Source organism: Amblyomma americanum, chromosome 1 (genome assembly GCF_052857255.1).
Source record: "Amblyomma americanum isolate KBUSLIRL-KWMA chromosome 1, ASM5285725v1, whole genome shotgun sequence".
Classification (NCBI taxonomy): domain Eukaryota; kingdom Metazoa; phylum Arthropoda; class Arachnida; order Ixodida; family Ixodidae; genus Amblyomma; species Amblyomma americanum.
The window spans coordinates 235,923,462-235,948,446 of NC_135497.1; the positions used below are offsets into that span (position 1 = coordinate 235,923,462).

At 46.5% G+C, this 24,985-nt stretch overlaps 2 long non-coding RNA genes across 2 annotated transcripts; both read left to right on the top strand.

Moving 5' to 3' along the window:
* Positions 1-1,765: 1,765 nt before the first annotated feature.
* Positions 1,766-6,027, top strand: LOC144095794 (uncharacterized). Its single transcript, XR_013306772.1, has 3 exons — positions 1,766-1,901; positions 2,307-2,377; positions 5,931-6,027. It is a non-coding gene; the product is annotated as an uncharacterized LOC144095794 (long non-coding RNA).
* A 2,706-nt stretch (positions 6,028-8,733) lies between these two features.
* Positions 8,734-12,580, top strand: LOC144095805 (uncharacterized). Its single transcript, XR_013306773.1, has 3 exons — positions 8,734-8,773; positions 9,016-9,171; positions 12,491-12,580. It is a non-coding gene; the product is annotated as an uncharacterized LOC144095805 (long non-coding RNA).
* Positions 12,581-24,985: the final 12,405 nt, after the last annotated feature.

Genomic DNA, 24,985 nt, shown 5'->3' on the forward strand with positions numbered 1-24,985 from the left:
TGCTTGCATGTGCACATTTTGGCTTGCTGGGAGGTGCTTTCCTCTGTTACAGTTTTAACTCTGGCCTCAGTCTTCTGCGCCTTCTTAATTTTTTGCTAGCATTCACCTTAAGTCGCGTACAAACTCACGCAGATCTCCACTTTTCTACGTTTCCAGCTGTCACATCTTCTCTGCCTTCGTCATGTCCACCACTGCATCCAATGCCTTCAAGTCTGCTGTGTATAATCATTTTAATTAATCTGCCTACACATGTATTTATGTTAGTCGCTCTCCTCTCTTCGATGTCAATTGGCCCTGAGAGTAAATAAGTGAAATGGTAGTCTAATCTAGGTCTGAGCAATCACGCATTATGTTGAGTTTATTTTACCACGTTGGCCAGTAGAGAGTGGAAGGAAAAAAAGCTGCTAAGTGGAGCTCGACATGCCTCTCGACCCCTACACTGGAAAGCAGCAGACACCAAGGCATACGTAATCACTAACGACAACAGAACATGACAAGTGTGAAGTAATTCAGTAACGTTCGTCGCATTTACCACAGTGCATACTCGCTGCTCAGTAATTTATTACCTCATTAGACATTCTTCAAAGAGAGTGTACAATTATGTGTTTTGTTTGAACATGGCACCACAGTACAATGACAATCATTAACCTTGTGCCAACACAACATAAAATAAACTTCTGCCCAGTAAATGCATTGCTTACAGTGCCACCACGGCACCTGTTTAGAAAATAAGCTCAAAATATTAGTGACAATAAATTTGAGCAGACGGTAATTCCCCTACCCCCTCCCTAAAAAAATGAAAAAGGGTGCTCTTCCGACGGTACGTTTGTACGCTGTAATATTTGCGAGTCCAACTACGTGTGAAATTCAGATATAGATAATTAATGCCAAAGCATTCGGTTGAATGCGAGGCGCCAGGGCGCGGGCAAACAGTAATCGTCTTCAGGTATCCACTGGTGCCACGCCCTGAGGGCCACTGCTCGGCGAATACCATTCATGGCCACGTTCACATCCAACAAGCTTGTCACAAACATCACACAGGTGATGATGCAGCAGCAGTTCATCATTGCTGTTGGCCAGTGCTGATTTTTTTGGCGTGGTAAACGGAATCATCCACCGAAACGCGCGTCGACTGTTACTCGCCAGATTCTTGCAGTCCCACGAGGGAGAGCAGCTTTTCTGTCGGCTTCAAGTCTCCTCTTTCGTGCAGGGCCACTGGCATTGTAACGCACATTCTGCATGATCGTTTTACTACGCACCGATGCCGCACGGGACAGCGAGCTGTTGTATGTACACTCCAATGCAGCGTTCCGGCCACACACATACACACACACATACTAAAGACACACAACGCGCAGGACGCACGCAGCGAACACGGAAGAACAAAAACCCATTCCATAGCGCCTGTTCATTCAACTCCACACTGCGCTAACTGCGCACATGTTTCCGACTGCGGGCTCGGCTAGCGCTTCGAATTCGCCATGGCTAGCCATGGCCAAGCTGCGCTGCCGCTGGTGGTAATAACGTTCATGCAACGAAAAGAAAAAAACAATATATCAAACGATTCAGGTTGTCAGCTAAAAAAGCTACCGTAAAATTAAATACATCTTATATGTTTTTGCCGTTGTTCGCCTTTGCGACATCAGCGACGTGAGCTTGAGCGCGAATACGCGAATGGCGCTATGAATTTCCCGTGTTTCTCCGTAAATTGCAAATGGCGCGGCTGCGCCGCTAACTTTTAGACATGCTTGCAGAGGTAGTCAGTGCGAACAGTTGGAAGTTCAGTCGACTGGAATTGCTCAAGGAAAGTCAGCGGCACTGCATTTTTATTGTTTCTGTGCATTGCGAGTGACTTTGGCGGCAGCCACTCGGCAACGTCTCCGGTTTGGCGAACTTGTGAGGTGAGCCTTTTGTTCTCAAATTTTGAAAGCGGTTTTTTGTTTGTATTGTAACCCTGCGTCTCGTCGCATGTTATGTTCACGATAACATCAGTACAACGTGCATGCGCTTTCTGTCGCTATTTAGAGTAATATTGGTCGATCAGCGTAAACTTTTGGATTCAATTAAGCACGAACTTTCCATGTTGGTACTGCGTGTCGAATGTGTTTTGAGATGATTCTGAGCGGGAGATGGTGTTCTGATAATTTGTGTACTACCAGATATAGTCTAGACATTTGAAACCATTTATCACACTGAAACAAAGTTGCAAAACTTTTGTGTTCATGCCTCTGCTGTCCTTAAACTTGACTTTTCGGCAATCATTCGCTTGGCTCCTTTGGATCTGGAAAATTGACTACTGTTGCCAGGGGTGCCTGGTAGCAGAGCTCCTGGGGACGCCCAGTGGGTCATTTGTTTGTCCAAGTGCCCAGTACCAAAGGTACCATTCCTGACATTTTTTCCCAGTCCGTTAACCTCATATTCCTTGCAGATTACAGTATGTAATCAGGTAGTAAAAAAATTGGTAACTTCTGCATATTTCAGAACAGTTCAGAGAAATGCACATGCAGCATCAGTATTCTCTCGGTAGAATTTCTGAGACCTGGATTCATTTCTTCTAGGACTGTGGCAAGCAGTAGGTCAACTGTACATAAATTTACTTTCCTCTGGTGCAAAGTAAAGAGTGCAAACGTCATAAGACAAGACTCTAGTCTGTTTCATTCTCACTGCATTTGGCCAAAGCATAATATGAAATGCTGTGTTTTATGCCCTAGTTTCCTTTACATTGAGCTGTAGATATTGACAGTGAATAGCAAGGCAACTCCACTCGCTGACGGTTTTGCCTTCGGCAGCAAAACAGGGAATACCTTACCCCATGTGTTATCTCGACAGACTGAAAACTGTGATGGACAGCTGCGTCCACAGCTGCTATCACCTCCCAAGTGCATGCGCTCGTAAGACACATAATAACTCTGGATTGCCATTAACATAGCCTTGCTCATTGCAGTTGCCGATAAACACCTCATAAGTGGTACTATTATGCACTCTTTTCTTTGGCACTATGTATGAGCTTCTGTTTTCGCGCTTTCTAGAAATAATGCATGCAGTTTTGAACTGCGAAAAGAGAATTTACGTTTAACTAGATTGTCATGTCAGTATGTTACAGCCAAATTGTACATTGATGTCAGTGCTGGTGGTTTCTTTTCATTATTTTAGGAGAATGTTATAATTTTACCTATAGCAAATAATAGCTCTCACTAATTAGCTGATTTTGTCATGTCCAGTATTCTGATATGCTAAGCCACCAAAGCATTATTCAGAATGTTGTCAGAACTAAAGGCACTGAGTCTTTCGTGTCAGTAAAAAATGTGCTTTATACCCCTGTCACATGGCATTCCTCGAAGGCCTTTCCAGCAAAGGCACCATTTTTCACCAAAGGAGCGAAAGCTTAAAGGAGCAGCGATGCAGCTACACGGTGCAGCCCAAAGGTGAAAGTCGTTCAGGCTTAGCACCCGCTGCTATACTCGAGGTGGCTGAAGTGAGTGTTTTAAAATTAAAGTGGTGTATTCTGTTCATTCGTTGAGCTTTGACAATTTTTTATTCTGATTGCTTCCTTAAAAGTACTGCAACAGCTACTCTCATCAGCAGGAGCAGGTTTTGTACGTGTATTCCCTTGGCCTCCATGGGCGCTCGGTGTTGCCGCAACACTTTCACTGTCTTGAAATTTGAACATAAAACATAAACACCCGTACAAAAACCAAAGCCAGACACACCTTTCGTATTTGAAAAAAATGTTTTCAAACATTATTAGCTTATGTATTTTTTTATTGCTTTTACTTTTTGACTTTGGATGGTACTGCGATCACAGCTTCTCGAATGCCGCGTCTTCGGGCTCCGAAGGTCTCGGTTGAGCACCTTCGCCTCCAAGGCCCTTAGCGACAAAGGCGCAACATTTGTACCGGGTAGCTGCACTCCTTACGCCTTTGGATATGATTCTCAAAGGCCTTTGCGGTGCCCGTGTGACAGGGGTATTAGTGTGGTATGGCTGCTTGAACACCTGTCCCTGGTATCTCACAAACTGAATAAGGAAGGGAAAAGCCTCAGGGTGCTTGCCGACGTTTCGACAAGAGGACTTGTCTTTGTCTGGCAAAGTGTTCATCATTGGTGGGGTTTAAATAAGGTTTTCACTTCGAGGCGAAAGGCCTGTTGTGTGGGACGAGGGTGCGATATGGGAAGGACGTTACGATGGGGAGCATCAACCTTGACCAGGCATGATAGCTGCTAAAAAAGATTAACCGGTTGACCTGCAAAACTGTGAAAACAAAAAAGCCCAATTCAGTAGAAACGAATCTCGGGGTATGGAGTGTGGATAGTGGGCTTGAATGGCTTTATGTCCAGCCACAACAGGTGGCTTGGTATGGCTGGCTACCTTTTCCTGAAAAACTAGGATAAAGGAATTAAGGAGCATGGCAGAATAAAATACCAGGGGGGGTGGGGGGCAAAATAATTTGAAGTAAAAAGAGAAAATGAGGGCAGGTTCGGAGAAAAGGCAAAAAGAAGGGGGAGGGGGAGGAGTATGGCAGCCAAGGTTCCGAGAAGTGATGTCAGGAGGTGCAGGGCGTAAGGTTAAAGTATAACGATAAATTAAAGAAAGCAGGAAAGGAGGGGGAAAATGTGGGTTGGGAAACCTCTGACCATGTGCAAGGCCTTTTCAAATAATGATGCCAATTCCGGAATGTACAGAGCTGGCCACATTTAGTGAAAACATGTGAGCGCATGGCCGCACTCTTTAGAGGTCCACTGTGTGCGGCGCAGCCACTCATCGCTGCAAAATGGCGCAAGAGGAGATGCACCTGGATGTGGTGCTTCGTGTCATGTTACACTTCGATGTGTGGCAATGTCAGACACAGTGGCCCAAAGAGCACAGCCATGTGCTCGCGTGTTCGCACTGAGAGTGGACAACCCTGTACTTGATTCTAAGTTTCCTCTGTATATGTTGACCCCAGACGAAAACAAGTTGTCTTGTCAAAACGGCAAGCACCCTGAGATTTTTCCTTCCCTTGTTCACTATTTGAGTGTCAAGAAACCATCTGCCTACTCTCTCTGTACCATGCACTCCACATCTTGTACGGTTATCTTTGTATGTATACACCAGTGATAAATCATGAAGGAAATCAAGGGATTTGTATTTGTATTGCTTAACACTTACTTTAAAGCTATATCATGAGGGTATAGTTGAAAATGTGCTACGGGGGCTTGGTTGTGTGTCGTGACTGGTTTCTCTTTATCAGGGCTACTTGACAGCCACCATGAAACGCAGGCTTTTGAAAAGTCGTTCCTCATATCAAAGAGCGTTTCCACTGTTACAATGGAAATGTTATTTGCTAAAAACTTCAATCATTGCAGTTCAGGGATTGATATTTTTCAAATAACTAACCTGAAGTTCAAAACCTGCAGAAGGAACTATGTAACTTTTTTCCTGCCTTAAAAACCCAGTACTTATTTGCCAGTTTCAGCAAGCAGAGGTCTGTTTCATGGCACATACTTTCCACTACCTTGCATGAAAATTGTGCAGTACAGGCCCACCATAAACCTAGGGGCATAGTATACTGCTTGTATGTAACTGCTTTGGCGTTAGACCATGCATAGCATGACCTTAAAGTTATTCGTTTCATTTGCAACTGGTTCATAAAAGGCCTATTCTGGCAAAAGGCATTTAGCAAAATTATCTTCCTCTGAATGCTTCTAAGGATAACTTTAGTTCATTCAGGAAAATATATATTGACAATATCTCTTAAAGGCATGATTGTCCATATTAGCTCTTGTTACCTCACAGTATTTAGTTTTGTGCCTCCAGCATCACTGACTTGCATCATATGTTAAATAGAGTAGTAAAAAGCTCGCTGTTAGTTTAAACCACAACTCATGATGGGGCTGTGCACTTTTTGTTGTGTTACATGAAATATACTTATGTATGAAACAATTTCTTTCAGCTGCACCTCACATGATTCAAATTCCATCAGAAGAAAGGCTGCAACACAACATTGCTCACTACCTGTTGCTTTCCCAGCACATAACATGCTATAACAGCACATAGCGGGTAAGATGTGAACAAAAACAGTGCATGTATATGTTCCACACATGCATTTTGTGTACTACCAACACTATGATATGGTTAACTATGTCATGTAAGAGAGAGCACACAAATCATTTTTTGTATATATTGCAGCATGGTTATTTCAAGTTTTAAACTGGCCATTGAAACGACCCATTGTATCACCGCTGGTTACCCGATGGCACTGGGGATCGAACTCCACACCTACCGCTTGCGAGGCAGATGCTCGGACCACTAGGCCACTCCTGCGGTCCCCCCACTGATGTTGCTTACACCAGGCGCTGTTAAAGCCCCGGTATGTATGTTAAATGCATTTTAGAAAACCATTCACTTCCAAAGTACCATTTCATCTTTATAGCAAAACCACAGTTTGCCTAGCTAGACAAACCTGCTGCATACAAGCCAGCAGAAAGGTTGCACATACATGCTTCGTTAGGAAAACATAAAAATCAAGCAGAGCCTGCCCTTCATGGTGCATTATACCCTGATTTTGAGCAATGATCAAGATAGGCAGATGGTCATTTCATTAACACTTGCATGATACATTCGTAGAATCGAAAAGACAAGTACTATTGCAAAATATTCAAACAGTGTTTATTCTCAGAGAAAACATATGAAAAAAGTGTTGGATTAGTTATGGTGCACCTTGTATGGGGAAAGGGGCTCCCACTTTGTGAAAGGCTTAATTTTGGAATAACGACAGCGTTTAAACTAGTTGGGTTACCATGTTTAGATAGTGGATGTGCTCAAAAAGACACTGGAAGTAAGCACACTGTGTGGAAATCTCTTTCTGTATCCTTGTCTTTTCGAGCGCTTTCACGATCTAAACTTAATTTTGCAAGAGAGCAAGGAAAACAAATATTTAAATTCTGATAATTAAGGATAAAATGTCAAGTTTCATTGTGTTGCTTAAAGTGTACATTGTATCACTATTGCTGTATTGCAGCACTTCTGTCGTGGCCTTGCATTGCAGCCTCTTGACTTTTGTTTATATAATAGGCAGTCCTTTTTTTCTTTCGATTGCAACACTTTAGGAGTTACTACAGAGTTGCGTGGTAGCGAACTCTCAGATTAACGGTTTGCATTATTACGCCCGCATAACTTGCTAAGTGTTTCACTGCAGTCTTGTTACTAGAACAGCCTCTTGAAAGTATTCAGCCTGGTGGTCATTGAGGGTTACTGTTCACATATCAAAATGCCGGATCAGCTGTATACTCTTTACAGCTACCAGAACTATGGTACATTTCATGACATGCTGGCTAAAGAGTGCTGGAGCACCAGACTGGGGATTTGGATGAAACAATTTTCAAATGTGTGCTCGGTGTCACGCTGTTTTGTTCCAGTTGTGGAGAGGTTTTCTTTTCGTATTTGTTCTGTCAAACATTTAAATTTTGGGCAATATGTTGTTGCCTTTATCTTGTGTTCTCTTTGTTGAGGTTTAGTATTTTTGGCACAAGCACTCCACTCTATTACTTTTCAGTATAATTTAAAATTTGTAGGGCACGTCATGAAGAATAATACTTCTACTTGAATAATCTGCATGTGTTTATGTTCTCATTGTTGATATAAAAACTTAGTTGAGACAGCTTGCATTTTAGCTCTGGCTAGAATTTTTAGGAGAGCCTCAGTAACATAATCACATGACCAACACAAACTTGATATTATTGTTTGTGCAATGAAAAACAGTTTTAAAATAGTTATTAACAGCTGTCAGTGTAGGACTGGCCTAAAATGTTTTGTGCTCTATGTAGCTCTTCTCTGAGGCAGGATTAATTCATCTGCACCTGCAGCCTGATACCGCCAAGATACCAATTCTTGAGTGAACTTATTTTTTTTCACTGAGCAAACTTGCATCATCTTGAAGCATGGAACTTGAGCTGATTCTTAACAGCTCTAGTGTAGCGAATTTCATTATCCTCATTGCTTAGTTTACATTCACCTCAGGACAATGGCCTTTTCCAGTTTAATTATCTGTGTCTTGCACCAGCTACATGCCACACTATCAGAAATCACCTAATCTTATCTAGTGAGCTTATAATCAGCTATCTCCTGCTATATTTTCCTTAGGGTGAAATTCATTTTGTTGCGATACAATGCACAAGCTGTTTCCTGGCGTGGTGCTCAGCTTATCTGGAATGAAATGCTTGGGAAATGGGTCTCTGATTTCACCTTGAGTAGACGAAATTAACTTGTGCTAAGTCACTCTTTGGCCACAGATGCCCTTGTGCCATTAAAATCCATCAAATTCATTATGTTGCCCTAAGATACCATTGGTGATTCATTCTCTGCATTGTATGCCCTGGCCAGATCCATTTTCTTCTTTTAATTTCTGCCAGAATATTAACAACTTCCTTGTTCATCCCTGTTATGGTTTCACTCGGTCAGTTGTTCTATTAATAATTATAATCACTTTATTGAAAACATATTTTGGGCTAAATGGCATCAAGTTTGCCACTCTGCATAATGATATATATGTTTGGTCTTGTATGTCTTTACTTGTGTGATAATGTTTATTTTGTGCTCACTGTCTAAACAACCTTATTTGCCTATGATATCCTAAGCCCTTCTATACCTATTTTCCTTCCACCTGGCTCTTTTTCTTTTCAGTCATTCCTCCTCTTTCCTTTACACCGGCCATTGGTCACAAGGCTGCTGTGGGAACGACAATCAGCACTGGGCCCTTTTTGTTCATGGAACCTGCACTGCTACTATTAGCACATAGTACGTTATCAGTATTTTTGTGATACTGCATTTATTGTTATTTATGAAGTAGTTGGCTAAGGCAATGGTAGCAGTGTTGGATATTGCAATATATTAAGCATATATCTCACTTGCAATATATCAGTGTGTTCACTATTACACTACCCTCTATTTCTTTCAGTTCAGTTATTTGGCTATAGATATATTGTGCTGTTTTCCTAGTTTTGTCCACTCAAACTAAAACTTTGCTCTTTGTGTCACAGGTAGAATCTACAATGATTGCTGCTCTGTGTCTTGTAAGCAGGAGGCAGTGTTCAATGGAGCCATGAACTTTCCTTGGAATTGAAAAGCCTTTGCCGTATTATGCGCTGAACCACGAGTGTGAAGAGGAAAATGTCATGCCTTGGATTTCTGCAGAGGTGAGCCATTGCAGTGAATCCACCAGCGCGAAAGACAAGGATGAGAAAGGAGACAAGACAGGTGCTGACTCGCGACTATAGTTTATTGGCGTGAACAGGGAATATATAAAAAGCCAAGCAATACCATAAACCATGTAGTTACAGATAAGCATACAGGACAACATGAGTCAAAAATCGCCCTCAACATTTCCCTGATCGAGGTAGTCCAACTCATTGTGTGTTAACACGATAGACAAAACACACATTCTTCACGGAGTCATAAGATGTGTCTAGCCTCGATAATCTCCCATTTAATCTCTCTGAATTTACTGCCAAAATGCGTGTTGCCAAAAGGAAAGGGTAGCAGACTTCACATCCCGTGCAGTGTACAGCAGAGTTACCCCAACCACCTAGCCAAGCCCCTACCCTCTTGTGTTCCTGTAGTCTTACATTCATACACCTTCCAGTTGCACCTACGTAAACCAGACTACAAGATAATAATATTGATACCACATTCATTTTACAAGGTACATATACATTTCACTCTACTTTTCTCGAGCCACATTCACAGAATTATTCTTAAAATTTTACATGCTTTAGACAACGTATTAGGGGCCGAGAAAGCCACTTTTACATCATACCTTCTGGCCACATTTTTCAAATTTTGCGACAATATATGTACATACGGTAACACAACTGGTCTTTTGGCATCTCGCTGGCTGGCCCCAGCCAGATTGTGCCGGTCGCCGCAAAACTGTCACAGCTTCTTTAACAATTTATCATATGCTCTTGCAGTAACAAGGTTTGGAAATCCTGCATTCGTTAACCTTAAAATCGGCTCTTGGAAACTAGTCGTCATGCTGTGAAAGCATAATTTCATCAATTCTGAGCCCGCGCTAGAAAGTGCAATGCTATCTTTCACTAGCTTGGAATGGTTGACATGTAGCCAGGTAGCAGCTTAACACTCGCCAGCACACATGAAGTGTGCTGAACATCAGGGTAAGGTCCAGAAACCACAGCTCTTTTTCTTGGGACATTTGCTCCAAGGTAAACCTGAGATAAAGGCCTTGCTCCTTAAACAACTTGAGAAGATGTACAGGTCCCAACTATCACAACCTTTATAAAAGACCAGAAAATCATCGACATAGCAAAAGATTTTTCCCCCAGCCCATGCACATTCTAGACAATTATTCTATCCACCCTACTCAAGAAAATATTGCTTAGCACAAGGTCAACCTTTGAACCACTACATATGTGGAGTATGGCAGTGCGGCATATGTTCAAAAGTCTGCTAAATGTAGCGATTCGAAGGTTGCCCCTGTGCTAAGCAATATTCTCTTAAGCAGGGTGGAAGGAATGATTGCCAAGAAATTGCATGGGCTGGGGGAAATCTTTCGCTACGTCAATGATTTTCTGGTCTTTTACAAAGGTTGTGATAGTGTGAGACCTGTACATATTGTGAACTTGTTTAAGGAGCAAGGCCTTTGTCTTAAGTTTACCTTGGAGAAAATGTCCCAACAAAAAGAGCTGCGGTTTCTGAACCTTACCTTGATGTTCTGCACACGCCATGTGTGCTAGCGATATTCACCCAGGAGTGTTAAGCAGCTACTTGACTGTTGGTCGAACGATTCTAAGCTAGTGAAAGATAGCATTGCGTCGTCAAGTCTAGGCTCGGTATTGGTGAAGCCATGCTTTTACAGCGTGACAACTGGTTTCCAAGAGAAGATTTTAAGGCTAATGAAAGGCATGATTTCCCAACCATGCTATTGCAGAAGCGTGCGATAAATTGTTAAAGCTGAGCATATAAGATTGGGCAAGTTGGTCTGACATGCTAAAGATAAGAATGGCGCAGCATCAAGTAACGAGGACAACAGGAGAGCACACCCACGCACAAGTGCCATCTTTGGAGCGGATGCAGAATCTAAGAGCGTGTACTTGACATTCAGCGTTGGCAGCCAAGGATCGGGCTCGTTCAATCTTTAGCGTTCAAATCCGTGTTTCCTCGTTTCCTTGACTGTCAACGCTGAATGTCAAGCACGCGCTCTTGGATTTTGTATCTGCTCGAGGGTTGGCACTTGTGTGTGGGTGTGCTGTCCTGCTTTCCTCGTTACTTGATGCTGTGCCATTCTTCCCTTTAGCATGTTAAAAGCTGAAACCCCTTCGCAGGGACTGGCATGATCAGGCTGGGGCCAGCCAGTGAGATGCCAAAAGACTGACTGTGTTGTTGCAGATTGTTGCAAAATTTGAAAACTGTGGCCAGAAGGTATGACGTAAAAATGGTGTGTTCGGCCCCTAATAAGTTGTCTACAATCTGTAAAATTGTTAATAATTTTGTGAATTTCGTTAGGGAAAAGCACATGTGTCGAGTGAAACGTGGCAACATATATGTGCCTTGCAACCATTGCATGCATTGCATACCATTATCATGTGGTTGGGTTTATGTTGATGAAACTGGAATGTGTATCAATGTAAGACTACAGGAGCATGAGAGGTATTTGGATATTGGTAGGGGTTGTAACTTATCTGCATATTACAAGGGATGTGAAGGCTGCTAGCCATTCCTTTCGGCAACACGCATTTTGGCACTACGTTCACAGCAGATTAACCAGAAAATTAGCGAGGCTAGACACATCTTATGACTCGGTGACGAATGTGTGAGTGTGCTGCCCATAGCGTTAACATGCAGCGGGTTGGACTGTCTAGATGAGAGGAATGTTAAGGGCAATCTTTTACTTATGTTGTGATGTAGCTTATGTGTAATTGTGTAGTTTGTGGCGTGTGGCTTTTCTGTATATACTCTGTTCACTTCAATAAACTTCAGTTGCGAGTCAGTGCCTGTTTTGTTTCTTTTCTCGTCCCTGTCTCGTGCTGATAGATTCAAGTACTTGTAGAGTAGATTCACTGAATTGTGTACTTGCAGAGGCTTGTGAAAAAACGAGAGGAATTTTCTTTCCTTTATGCGGAATGGAAGGTTGAAATTTTTTTACTTAAATGTTTGCAGCATTAAATTCTATTCGGAAAGGTAAAACCCACTTTATTGTACATTTTGTGTGCAATGGTGCCGGTGGCTGCATGCAACTGAAAACATTCGTCCAGGTTATCTAGCTAGCGTCCTTCTTCCTTGTGCCACATTTTCTGAAATAATATTTTGTCAGATTTATTTCAATCAGAATTTCTAAGAACATATTGGTGATCACATAATTTGGTGATCACATATGACATAATTCAAAGCGTGATCATTGGTATTTTTTAGTCTGGGGCAGTACAATGAGAAGTACATAGTATATAGTAAAATTAAATATGACCAGTCTAACATAAACAAAACTACTTTTTTTTAAAGGAAAATTTTGCTACCGAAGTGCTGGAGTGACATGGCATTATGAAGACGTGGACAGTGTGCTGTATTCATGATGGCACGAGAACTTGCGTACAGTGCTTCAGGTATCTGGTGAGTACCTTGGTGCTGTGCTTCTGCTAATGTAGCCAAATTATGTTTTTAATCTAAGAGCGTATCTGAAAACTTAAGCAAAAATTGAGTAGTATTTAGATATTCTTGCACCAGATACCACTGTGAGAATTAGTTATTAATGATGTGTCTCACATGTACCCTTGTCTGCTGAATATAGTAAGCATGGCTTTCGAGCTGAGTTCCTCCGACGTATGAAAAAAAATGGCCACTGGGCTGCTCCACAACGCGTGGAGCAGCCCAGTGTAGCACATTCAGGCTTCATGGAGTGGAGAATGAAGGCAGTAAATAATTTAAGAGTAGAAAACACAGCACAAACCACAGGACCAGGAAACTGACAGGACACACCGACCCTGATGACACTCTTTGCATGAAGGGTGTTATAAAGTTGCCTGTCATGTAGAGCAAGATGGAGGTCGCACAGGACGGGTGTTAAATATGAGTTGATGCAGACACCTGTCATTACGTAGTACTCACTGTAGAACTCGAGCAAGAAGCAAAGGTAACAGCTGAGCATGGCCACTCTTGTGCTTTCCTCCGCAAGCAATCTAGAATTGCACTTAGAAATCTTTTATGCTTTCTCTTGACATATACATCATTGCTGCATGTGGCGAGGAAAAGCACATACCCTTGATGTCAAGTGACAGTGAACTCACAGGGCTGGTAACAGCTCACTGAGGTGTTGTGGTATATCTACAGGGCACCTCATGAGAACAAAGAGCCCTTGAAGGAATTCTCTCAAAGTTTGTTGCCACATGGACCTCTTCGTAATCAATGACTAAAAGGCAAGCCTTCCTTTAGTGTCACAAAAAAGGCCTAGGACATGGGTCTTTTTGCTTCTCCATTAGTGCCAAAATGTTCTCTAGCGAGATCTTTCGCAGATATATAATTATTTCACAAAGTGTCAAGAAGGAGACTGAAGCTGCACCAAGCAGTACCAGTAAAAAACTTATCACAGCTGTTCAAAAAGCAGAAAGACTCATGCCTTCATCCTTATTTTGCATCAGACACATGAGGACACTTCGTCTTTCTGGGTCATCATTTTAAAAAGGTTCACATGGCAACGGCCTTTGGTTAAATTTCTGCCAAGAGCCCTTTTTTTTGAAACTTGAGCATCCGTTCCTTGTGAGGCACACTGCAGAGATATTGGAATGCCATAATAAAAAGCGTCATAATCTGCCGCAACGGGCATGCCCGGGGACTTTCACTTCGTCTTGTCTTGCCTATAACAAATTGGATGGACGATAAATTCGGCAAGCGTCTCCCACCTTTTTCAGATGTTACCAATGTTCCTTGCTCGCTAAGTTGTGCATTTAGTACTATGTACAGAAAGGCACCTGCATTGAATTGCATCTGGCCCCCATCCTGAGCTACTTTCTATTTGCACAAAATGATAAGCAACTGTAAAGACTTTCATGCGCACAGTGCCACCCGGGAAAGCGCATTTTGTCTGCTTCTTTCTGGACCTGTGGTTTTTACTGTTTACTGTTATGAGAAATGAATTTTGGGCAATAAATTATAACGGGTTGGTTCTCGGTGAATGGCTTTTGAAAGCTTCTTCGAATGCCGATTGTTCAATAGCGGATGGTTGAAATGTATTTGTGAAATTTATATTTGGTGTTGTGTGACCACTAAATGAGGATTTTTTTATGCTTTTCAGATGGATCCGACAGCAATGTGCAGATGTACAATGTGTGTAGTTTGCCATGAAAATAAAACGTATGTACTTGTACTCACCCAAACACTTACCACTCTTTCATTCTAAGCTGCATTCTTTGTGCGTATGCACTACATAATATGCGTAAAGGAAAGCCTTGAACATAATACTTATTTCTTCGGCACCTGGACGGCTATATCTGCAGTGAACATTGCGGGCAGAAGCTATACGAAGACGCATGTTCATGTACTACAGAAAGTACATAATTACAATACAGATAATTTCCGCTCTAGATGAAATGACTTCCGAGTAAACAGAGGACGTATGCATACACATTGCGGAAACTTCAATAAGAACAAAACATAAGCATTCGTTGTGAAAAAACAATTTCGGTCTCGTGCATAGCGTGGCGTAACTTTCCGTTACCAAGAATGTGACAGTCGTCATACGGAGTCTCTGTTTCTGACATTTAGTCCGTACCTCATGTTGCGGAAAACCCTCCGGCAACGCACTACCAGCGGGTTTCTCTGTACTGCGGAGCATTTTTTTTTACAGTGTACAATTCGTACGTGTTTGTCGACCGCCGCCAGCTTACTGGGCTCTCTGGCTGCAGAAATGCGCGCAAAATCGCGTTTTTGCTCGAAAGAAGCGGACAGAACACGAGGGACTACAATTCGTACGTGTTTGTCGACCGTCGCCAGCTTACTGAGCTCTCTGGCTGCAGAAATGCGCGCAGAAACGCGTTTTTGCTCAAAAGAAGCGGACTGAACACGAGTGACTACAATTCGTACGTGTTTGTCGACCGTCGCCAGCTTACTGAGCTCTCTGGCTGCAGAAATGCGCGCAGAAACGCGTTTTTGCTCGAAAGAAGCGGACAGAACACGAGGGACTACAATTCGTACGTGTTTGTCGACCGTCGCCAGCTTACTGGGCTCTCAGGCTGCAGAAATGCGCGCAGAAACGCGTTTTTGCTCGAAAGAAGCGGACTGAACACGAGTGACTACAATTCGTACGTGTTTGTCGACCGTCGCCAGCTTACTGAGCTCTCTGGCTGTAGACATGCGCGCAGAAACGCGTTTTTGCTCGAAAGAAGCGGACAGAACACGAGGGACTACAATTCGTACGTGTTTGTCGACCGTCGCCAGCTTACTGGGCTCTCTGGCTGCAGAAATGCGCGCAGAAACGCGTTCTTGCTCGAAAGAAGCGGACTGAAAACGAGTGGCTACAATTCGTACGTGTTTGTCGACCGTCGCCAGCTTACTGAGCTCTCTGGCTCCAGAAATGCGCGCAGAAACGCGTTTTTGCTCAAAAGAAGCGGACTGAACACGAGTGACTACAATTCGTACGTGTTTGTCGACCGCCGCCAGCTTACTGGGCTCTCTGGCTGCAGAAATGCGCGCAGAATCGCGTTTTTGCTCGAAAGAAGCGGACAGAACACGAGGGACTACAATTTGTACGTGTTTGTCGACCATCGCCAGCTTACTGGGCTCTCTGGCTGCAGAAGTGCGCGCAGAAACGCGTTTTTGCTCGAAAGAAGCGGACAGAACACGAGGGACTACAATTCGTACGTGTTTGTCGACCGTCGCCAGCTTACTGGGCTCTCTGGCTGCAGAAATGCGCGCAGAAACGCGTTTTTGCTCGAAAGAAGCGGACAGACCACGAGTGACTACAATTCGTACGTGTTTGTCGACCGTCGCCAGCTTACTGGGCTCTCTGGCTGCAGAAATGCGCGCAGAATCGCGTTTTTGCTCAAAAGAAGCGGACTGAACACGAGTGACTACAATTCGTACGTGTTTGTCGACCGTCGCCAGCTTACTGAGCTCTCTGGCTGCAGAAATGCGCGCAGAAACGCGTTTTTGCTTGAAAGAAGCGGACAGAACACGAGGGACTACAATTCGTACGTGTTTGTCGACCGTCGCCAGCTTACTGGGCTCTCTGGCTGCAGAAATGCGCGCAGAAACGCGTTTTTGCTCGAAAGAAGCGGACTGAACACGACTGACTACAATTCGTACGTGTTTGTCGACCGTCGCCAGCTTACTGAGCTCTCTGGCTGCAGAAATGCGCGCAGAAACGCGTTTTTGCTCAAACGAAGCGGACTGAACACGAGTGACTACAATTCGTACGTGTTTGTCGACCGTCGCCAGCTTACTGAGCTCTCTGGCTGCAGAAATGCGCGCAGAAACGCGTTTTTGCTCAAAAGAAGCGGACTGAACACGAGTGACTACAATTCGTACGTGTTTGTCGACCGTCGCCAGCTTACTGAGCTCTCTGGCTGCAGAAATGCGCGCAGAAACGGGTTTTTGCTCGAAAGAAGCGGACAGAACACGAGGGACTACAATTCGTACGTGTTTGTCGACCGTCGCCAGCTTACTGGGCTCTCTGGCTGCAGAAATGCGCGCAGAAACGCGTTTTTGCTCGAAAGAAGCGGACTGAACACGAGTGACTACAATTCGTACGTGTTTGTCGACCGTCGCCAGCTTACTGAGCTCTCTGGCTGTAGACATGCGCGCAGAAACGCGTTTTTGCTCGAAAGAAGCGGACAGAACACGAGGGACTACAATTCGTACGTGTTTGTCGACCGTCGCCAGCTTACTGGGCTCTCTGGCTGCAGAAATGCGCGCAGAAACGCGTTCTTGCTCGAAAGAAGCGGACTGAAAACGAGTGGCTACAATTCGTACGTGTTTGTCGACCGTCGCCAGCTTACTGAGCTCTCTGGCTCCAGAAATGCGCGCAGAAACGCGTTTTTGCTCAAAAGAAGCGGACTGAACACGAGTGACTACAATTCGTACGTGTTTGTCGACCGCCGCCAGCTTACTGGGCTCTCTGGCTGCAGAAATGCGCGCAGAATCGCGTTTTTGCTCGAAAGAAGCGGACAGAACACGAGGGACTACAATTCGTACGTGTTTGTCGACCGTCGCCAGCTTACTGGGCTCTCTGGCTGCAGAAATGCGCGCAGAAACGCGTTTTTGCTCGAAAGAAGCGGACAGACCACGAGGGACTACAATTCGTACGTGTTTGTCGACCGTCGCCAGCTTACTGGGCTCTCTGGCTGCAGAAATGCGCGCAGAATCGCGTTTTTGCTCAAAAGAAGCGGACTGAACACGAGTGACTACAATTCGTACGTGTTTGTCGACCGTCGCCAGCTTACTGAGCTCTCTGGCTGCAGAAATGCGCGCAGAAACGCGTTTTTGCTCGAAAGAAGCGGACAGAACACGAGGGACTACAATTCGTACGTGTTTGTCGACCGTCGCCAGCTTACTGGGCTCTCTGGCTGCAGAAATGCGCGCAGAAACGCGTTTTTGCTCGAAAGAAGCGGACTGAACACGACTGACTACAATTCGTACGTGTTTGTCGACCGTCGCCAGCTTACTGAGCTCTCTGGCTGCAGAAATGCGCGCAGAAACGCGTTTTTGCTCAAACGAAGCGGACTGAACACGAGTGACTACAATTCGTACGTGTTTGTCGACCGTCGCCAGCTTACTGAGCTCTCTGGCTGCAGAAATGCGCGCAGAAACGCGTTTTTGCTCGAAAGAAGCGGACAGAACACGAGACACTACAATTCGTACGTGTTTGTCGACCACCGCCAGCTTACTGGGCTCTCTGGCTGCAGAAATGCGCGCAGAATCGCGTTTTTGCTCGAAAGGAGCGGACAGAACACGAGGGACTACAATTCGTACGTGTTTGTCGACCGTCGCCAGCTTACTGGGCTCTCTGGCTGCAGAAGTGCGCGCAGAAACGCGTTTTTGCTCGAAAGAAGCGGACAGAACACGAGGGACTACAATTCGTACGTGTTTGTCGACCGTCGCCAGCTTACTGGGCTCTCTGGCTGCAAAAATGCGCGCAGAAACGCGTTTTTGCTCGAAAGAAGCGGACTGAACACGAGTGACTACAATTCGTACGTGTTTGTCGACCGTCGCCAGCTTACTGAGCTCTCTGGCTGCAGAAATGCGCGCAGAAACGCGTTTTTGCTCGAAAGAAGCGGACAGAACACGAGGGACTACAATTCGTACGTGTTTGTCGACCGTCGCCAGCTTACTGGGCTCTCTGGCTGCAGAAATGCGCGCAGAATCGCGTTTTTGCTCAAACGTGTTTGTCGACCGTCGCCAGCTTACTGAGCTCTCTGGCTGCAGAAATGCGCGCAGAAACGCGTTTTTGCTCAAAAGAAGCGGACTGAACACGAGTGACTACAATTCGTACGTGTTTGTCGACCGTCGCCAGCTTACTGAGCTCTCTGGCTGCAGAAATGCGCGCAGAAACGCGTTTTTGCTCGAAAGAAGCGGACAGAACACGAGGGACTACAATTCGTACGTGTTTGTCGACCGTCGCCAGCTTAATGGGCTCTCTGGCTGCAGAAATGCGCGCAGAAACGCGTTTTTGCTCGAAAGACGCGGACTGAACACGAGTGACTACAATTCGTACGTGTTTGTCGACCGTCGCCAGCTTACTGAGCTCTCTGGCTGCAGAAATGCGCGCAGAAACGCGTTTTTGCTCGAAAGAAGCGGACAGAACACGAGGGACTACAATTCGTACGTGTTTGTCGACCGTCGCCAGCTTACTAGGCTCTCTGGCTGCAGAAATGCGCACAGAAACGCGTTTTTGCTCGAAAGAAGCGGACTGAACACGAGTGACTACAATTCGTACGTGTTTGTCGACCGTCGCCAGCTTACTGAGCTCTCTGGCTGCAGAAATGCGCGCAGAAACGCGTTTTTGCTCGAAAGAAGCGGACAGAACACGAGGGACTACAATTCGTACGTGTTTGTCGACCGTCGCCAGCTTACTGGGCTCTCTGGCTGCAGAAATGCGCGCAGAATCGCGTTTTTGCTCAAACGAAGCGGACTGAACACGAGTGACTACAATTCGTACGTGTTTGTCGACCGTCGCCAGCTTACTGAGCTCTCTGGCTGCAGAAATGCGCGCAGAAACGCGTTTTTGCTCGAAAGAAGCGGACAGAACACGAGGGACTACAATTCGTATGTGTTTGTCGACCGTCGCCAGCTTACTGGGCTCTCTGGCTGCAGAAATGCGCGCAGAAACGCGTTCTTGCTCGAAAGAAGCGGACTGAACACGACTGACTACAATTCGTACGTGTTTGTCGACCGTCGCCAGCTTACTAGGCTCTCTGGCTGCAGAAATGCGCGCAGAATCGCGTTTTTGCTCAAACGAAGCGGACTGAACACGAGTGACAACAATTCGTACGTGTTTGTCGACCGTCGCCAGCTTACTGAGCTCTCTGGCTGCAGAAATGCGCGCAGAAACGCGTTTTTGCTCGAAAGAAGCGGACAGAACACGAGGGACTACAATTCGTACGTGTTTGTCGACCGTCGCCAGCTTACTGGGCTCTCTGGCTGCAGAAATGCGCGCAGAAACGCGTTCTTGCTCGAAAGAAGCGGACTGAACACGACTGACTACAATTCGTACGTGTTTGTCGACCGTCGCCAGCTTACTGAGCTCTCTGGCTGCAGAAATGCGCGCAGAAACGCGTTTTTGCTCAAAAGAAGCGGACTGAACACGAGTGACTACAATTCGTACGTGTTTGTCGACCGTCGCCAGCTTACTGAGCTCTCTGGCTGCAGAAATGCGCGCAGAAACGCGTTTTTGCTCGAAAGAAGCGGACAGAACACGAGAGACTACAATTCGTACGTGTTTGTCGACCGCAGCCAGCTTACTGGGCTCTCCGGCTGCAGAAATGCGCGCAGAATCGCGTTTTTGCTCGAAAGAAGCGGACAGAACACGAGGGACTACAATTCGTACGTATTTGTCGACCGTCGCCAGCTTACTGGGCTCTCTGGCTGCAGAAGTGCGCGCAGAAACGCGTTTTTGCTCGAAAGAAGCGGACAGAACACGAGGGATTACAATTCGTACGTGTTTGTCGACCGTCGCCAGCTTACTGGGCTCTCTGGCTGCAGAAATGCGCGCAGAAACGCGTTTTTGCTCGAAAGAAGCGGACAGAACACGAGGGACTACAATTAGTACGTGTTTGTCGACCGCCGCCAGCTTACTGGGATCTCTGGCTGCAGAAATGCGCGCAAAATCGCGTTTTTGCTCGAAAGAAGCGGACAGAACACGAGGGACTATACAATTCGTACGTGTTTGTCGACCGTCGCCAGCTTACTGAGCTCTCTGGCTGCAGAAATGCGCGCAGAAACGCGTTTTTGCTCGAAAGAAGCGGACAGAACACGAGGGACTACAATTCGTACGTGTTTGTCGACCGTCGCCAGCTTACTGGGCTCTCTGGCTGCAGAAATGCGCGCAGAAACGCGTTCTTGCTCGAAAGAAGCGGACTGAACACGACTGACTACAATTCGTACGTGTTTGTCGACCGCCGCCAGCTTACTGGGCTCTCTGGCTGCAGAAATGCGCGCAGAAACGCGTTCTTGCTCGAAAGAAGCGGACTGAACACGACTGACTACAATTCGTACGTGTTTGTCGACCGCCGCCAGCTTACTGGGCTCTCTGGCTGCAGAAATGCGCGCAGAAACGCGTTTTTGCTCAAAAGAAGAGGACTGAACACGAGTGACTACAATTCGTACGTGTTTGTCGACCGTCGCCAGCTTACTGAGCTCTCTGGCTGCAGAAATGCGCGCAGAAACACGTTTTTGCTCGAAAGAAGCGGACAGAACACGAGAGACTACAATTCGTACGTGTTTGTCGACCGCCGCCAGCTTACTGGGCTCTCTGGCTGCAGAAATGCGCGCAAAATCGCGTTTGTTCTCGAAAGAAGCGGACAGAACACGAGGGACTACGATTCGTACGTGTTCCGCGCGCGTAAATACGTCCCCAGTCGCTTATTCTGCGCGACGCAGCAAAAATGGCGACGCAATTGCTTTCGCAGGCAAGAGGTGCGGGAGGCCGACAATATGGCCTTCCCGCGCGCGCGTACAAACGGCCGGGCGCGTGGAAACTCGCGAGGGGAAAAAAATGAATGGACCGAAGAGCGGAAGAGCTGTGAAAGAAAATAAGCCAACAAACAATATGGTGCTTAATATTCTAGGCACTATAATATCCATGCAATATGGCTAACATGATGTAACGTAGTGACGCGTGAAACGTGCAACTGACATCCTAAACGTGAGGAGCTAAATTACAATTTCAAGCTATCGAGAGCTAAACGTACGCGGAACGCGAACCAACAAGAAAAACAGAACCCAGGATGACCGACGGTCGCTGGCAGGGACGTGCTTTCTTCTTGGCAGCTGCCGAGAACGAGAGGAATGGCTATCCACGACCGACAACCTACATTGCGAATACTTTCATGCTAAAATTAACTTTTTTAGCAGAACTGGATAAACGAAATTTAAACTTTGGCGGCGAGCACATTACCTTTCTCCTTCCTTGTTTCTGCTGCGTACATGACGTCTCCAGACATCATTGAAGTACGAGATCGAATGCGAGTGGCTTCACTTAACTCCCTCAATGTCGGACATCATTTGAACCCAGCGACATTCTATGTTCCCATGTGCCAGCTAATTAATGATATTTGATGCTAACGCTATTCAATTTGATTGATATTATGTTAGCTAGTGAGACTGCGGTATATGAAAATCGTTATTTCAAATGCGTACTTACGTCCTAGAATCCCAACATCGTTGTCGTAGAAACCTTCGCCTTCGTGGCCACCATCGCCCGGCCGCCAGTAAAGCCTGGACTCCATTTACGCGAAAGAGCGAGCGACGCGACAAGGCGGCACGGCGACGCTCGCTCCGTCGCATGGGGGCAACCTCCATGTAAGCGAAGGCGGCAGGAGACGCGAACCCGCGACGTGCGCAGCAGACTCCGTGCTTTGCGCACTCAAGCTTAGAAACACGCCCGTAACCTGTTCTCTCTCTTCAAATTTTGTGAGTGTGCCTCATAGTCAGGGCCAAAGGAAAATTTCCTCTACGGCAGCGGTGTAGCGGCAATGGATGTAACCAACGGCGTACTTGCGGAGACGAAGTCACATCACGGATTCCCGGTGGAGGTGTGCCTGTGCACTCCGGCTTAGTAAAAGCACTCCCATAAACTGTCACCGCAATCTGATTGTAAGGAGCAAACTATAATATACCAGTGAGAATGCGCGCCGCGAGTGTTTCTGCACAGTTGGGAGCGCAGCGTCACGGTGGATAGAGTGCCGGTTTAGCCGCGGCTCGACACGCATCTCTCCCTGCAGTACTGCCGCTCGCGTAGCCCGCTCCAAATGCTGTTAGCCCTCCGCACCCATCAAGTAGATTGTTTTGATTATTTATACGGGAGTAATTCCTCATTTGCATCCCCCCAAGCGCAGCCATAGGGCTACAAAGGAAAGCTATACAGCTTTCTCAGAAACTTCGCAGTTATTGAAAAATTCGTCTGGGTCCGGAGTTCGACACCAGGACCACCGGTTCACCGGAGCAGTCCCTCTAACAACTGAGCTAACCGGGACGTTTAGCGTCCGGAATGGGATGCTCTCGCCCTATGCAAGCTTCTCGCCCTACCATTAGCCCTCCGCGCCCATCAAGTAGATTGTTTTAATTATTTAAATCATGCGGGTCTGCCTCTAAACCAAATATTTTCTCGGCGGTGGCGATGACCAAGGCGACGCGCTGGTTTCGTGAGATGTACCCGTGAGAAACCGTGGACGAACCGGAAACGGCTTTGTGGGGCTCGGATTGGCCAGTCGCGTGGGGGACTTCCGGGCAACGAGTGATATTTTCTATGGATGCATATACGAGCGACACGGCAAGCGACACATGCATTTTGCTGCGCGCGACGGCGTCGCTCGTCGCTTGCCGCCGTCGCCTTCGCGTGAGTTTTCGCGTACATGGAGTCCAGGCTTAAATCTCGTTGCTGGTCGCTTCACACACGTCTTTTGGTGCGAAGTCCTTACCATTGAAACATGCACGATAGCTTTTCCGCCGTCCTCGTACTCAACGTAGTACACGCATGACGGTGTTATCTTCGACCGCGAACTGATTTCGATGAAATGCGAACAGAACTGCGCGGCAGAAAGACAACGCGGCCGACGCCCGTGCTGGCTGACCACACAAAGAACTACGACGAACGAGCATGAGACAGAGGGAGAGACAGCGCTGTGGCAAGCACGAACGCAAGTGGCAAGGGGAGTGTCTTTTTTCTGCTTCCCTCTGCGAGTTGTGATTCTTGCTGGGAGTGAAAAGAGGGACGCACTTCGTGCATTTATCTCTTTCATCTGAGGGGACGGTCGCAGCGCTGTGGGAGAGAAAGAAAGAGAAGTACCCGCCGCGCGCCGCGCAGCGAGAGAGAGGGCGTTAGTGTCAGCGAAGGAGCCAGGCCAGACGGATGAGGAGTTAGGAAGGGAGGGAAAGAGAAAAAAAAAGAGCTAGAGACGCGCTCGAAGATGGGTCTCCTCGATGAATGCAAGGTGCAGCCGTGGGGCGCGTCGCTTTGTTCCGGGTGGAGGGGGGGGGGGGGGGGACCGCAGGTTTTCAGTGCTGGTGGATGGGAGGCCAAGTTTCCTGAAGCCTTCTTGCATTTCTCATACATTTTCTCAAGCCTCCTCATACATTTTTTCAGTAGGATACCGAATCATGAACGAATAGTCTAGTTAAAAACTTGTGGCTGTAAGCTTACCGCCTTAGCGCGCATTAATAATCTGTTATAGCTCTGGTTATAGCTCTGTTATAGTAGTCCCTCTACCAACTCAGCTAATCGGGACGTTTAGCGTCCGGGATGGGACGCTCTCGCCCAACGCAAGCCTCTCGCCCTACCATAAGCTTGCGTAGGGCGACGGTGTCCCGTCCCGGACGCTTGCCGCCCTGGTTAGGTCAGATGGTAGAGGGACTGCTCCGGGGAAGCGGTGGTGCCGGTGGCGAACCCCGGACCAGGACGAATTTTTCTTTAACTGCAAAGTTTATGAGCATGCTGTAAAGCTTTCATTTGTAGCCGTACGGCTGCGCTTGGTGGGATGCCAATGAGTAATTACTCCATGTTACAAATATACTCCACATTGGTGGATTCCTATAAAAATTGGACTACACCGCATCAATCTGTACAAAATCATTCGTAATTAATTATTTATTCTGCCGCTCTGCGCACTGATGCTCTGAGCTCATTTTCACGGATACTAATAAGCCCGTAGGCCTCCTTCAAAGGTAAAAAACGCGCATCCCCTGCAGACCTCGAAGCTCTGTGTCTGTACCGTTTTAAGTCTCCCGTAGATAGGTTTGTAGCTCTGTTGGTTAGGTACGTTTTTCTTTTTTTGAAAGGCAAAATTATACATGGACCTTAGGTTAACCGCTTGCAGCGCCAACATCTTTATGTTTTGGTCCGCGGCGCGGTCTTACCTGCCATGTGCGCAATGAGGAAACCAAATACTGATAAAAACTGCAATTTTTGTCTACCTGCCAGAATAACGTTGCTCTTATAGCACCTTTAGGTCCATCTAAAAAGGTAGGAAAGCGCGCAACGACGAGATGGAGCGGGGAAGACCCATCGGAGTCGTTTTCAGATCTTCGTCGTCTGTGGCAGTGAACCGAAGACGAAGAAGTTGCAGTACAAGTAGGCCACGCGAAGTGCCGAACAATCGCAGCCCTGCAAGCTGACGCGGCATTCAAGCCGGTGTGGTACAGCGTCTGCACCCATCTGCGGCTGCAGCCGTCGTTCGGTGCGGCGCCATGGCGGCGCCGTACGTCTGGGCTCGCCGGCGTCGCAAGGAGAGGCGTCGCGCTGCCAGACGCGGAGAGACACGGCTGCAAGCATCTGTCCAGGACCACCGCGGT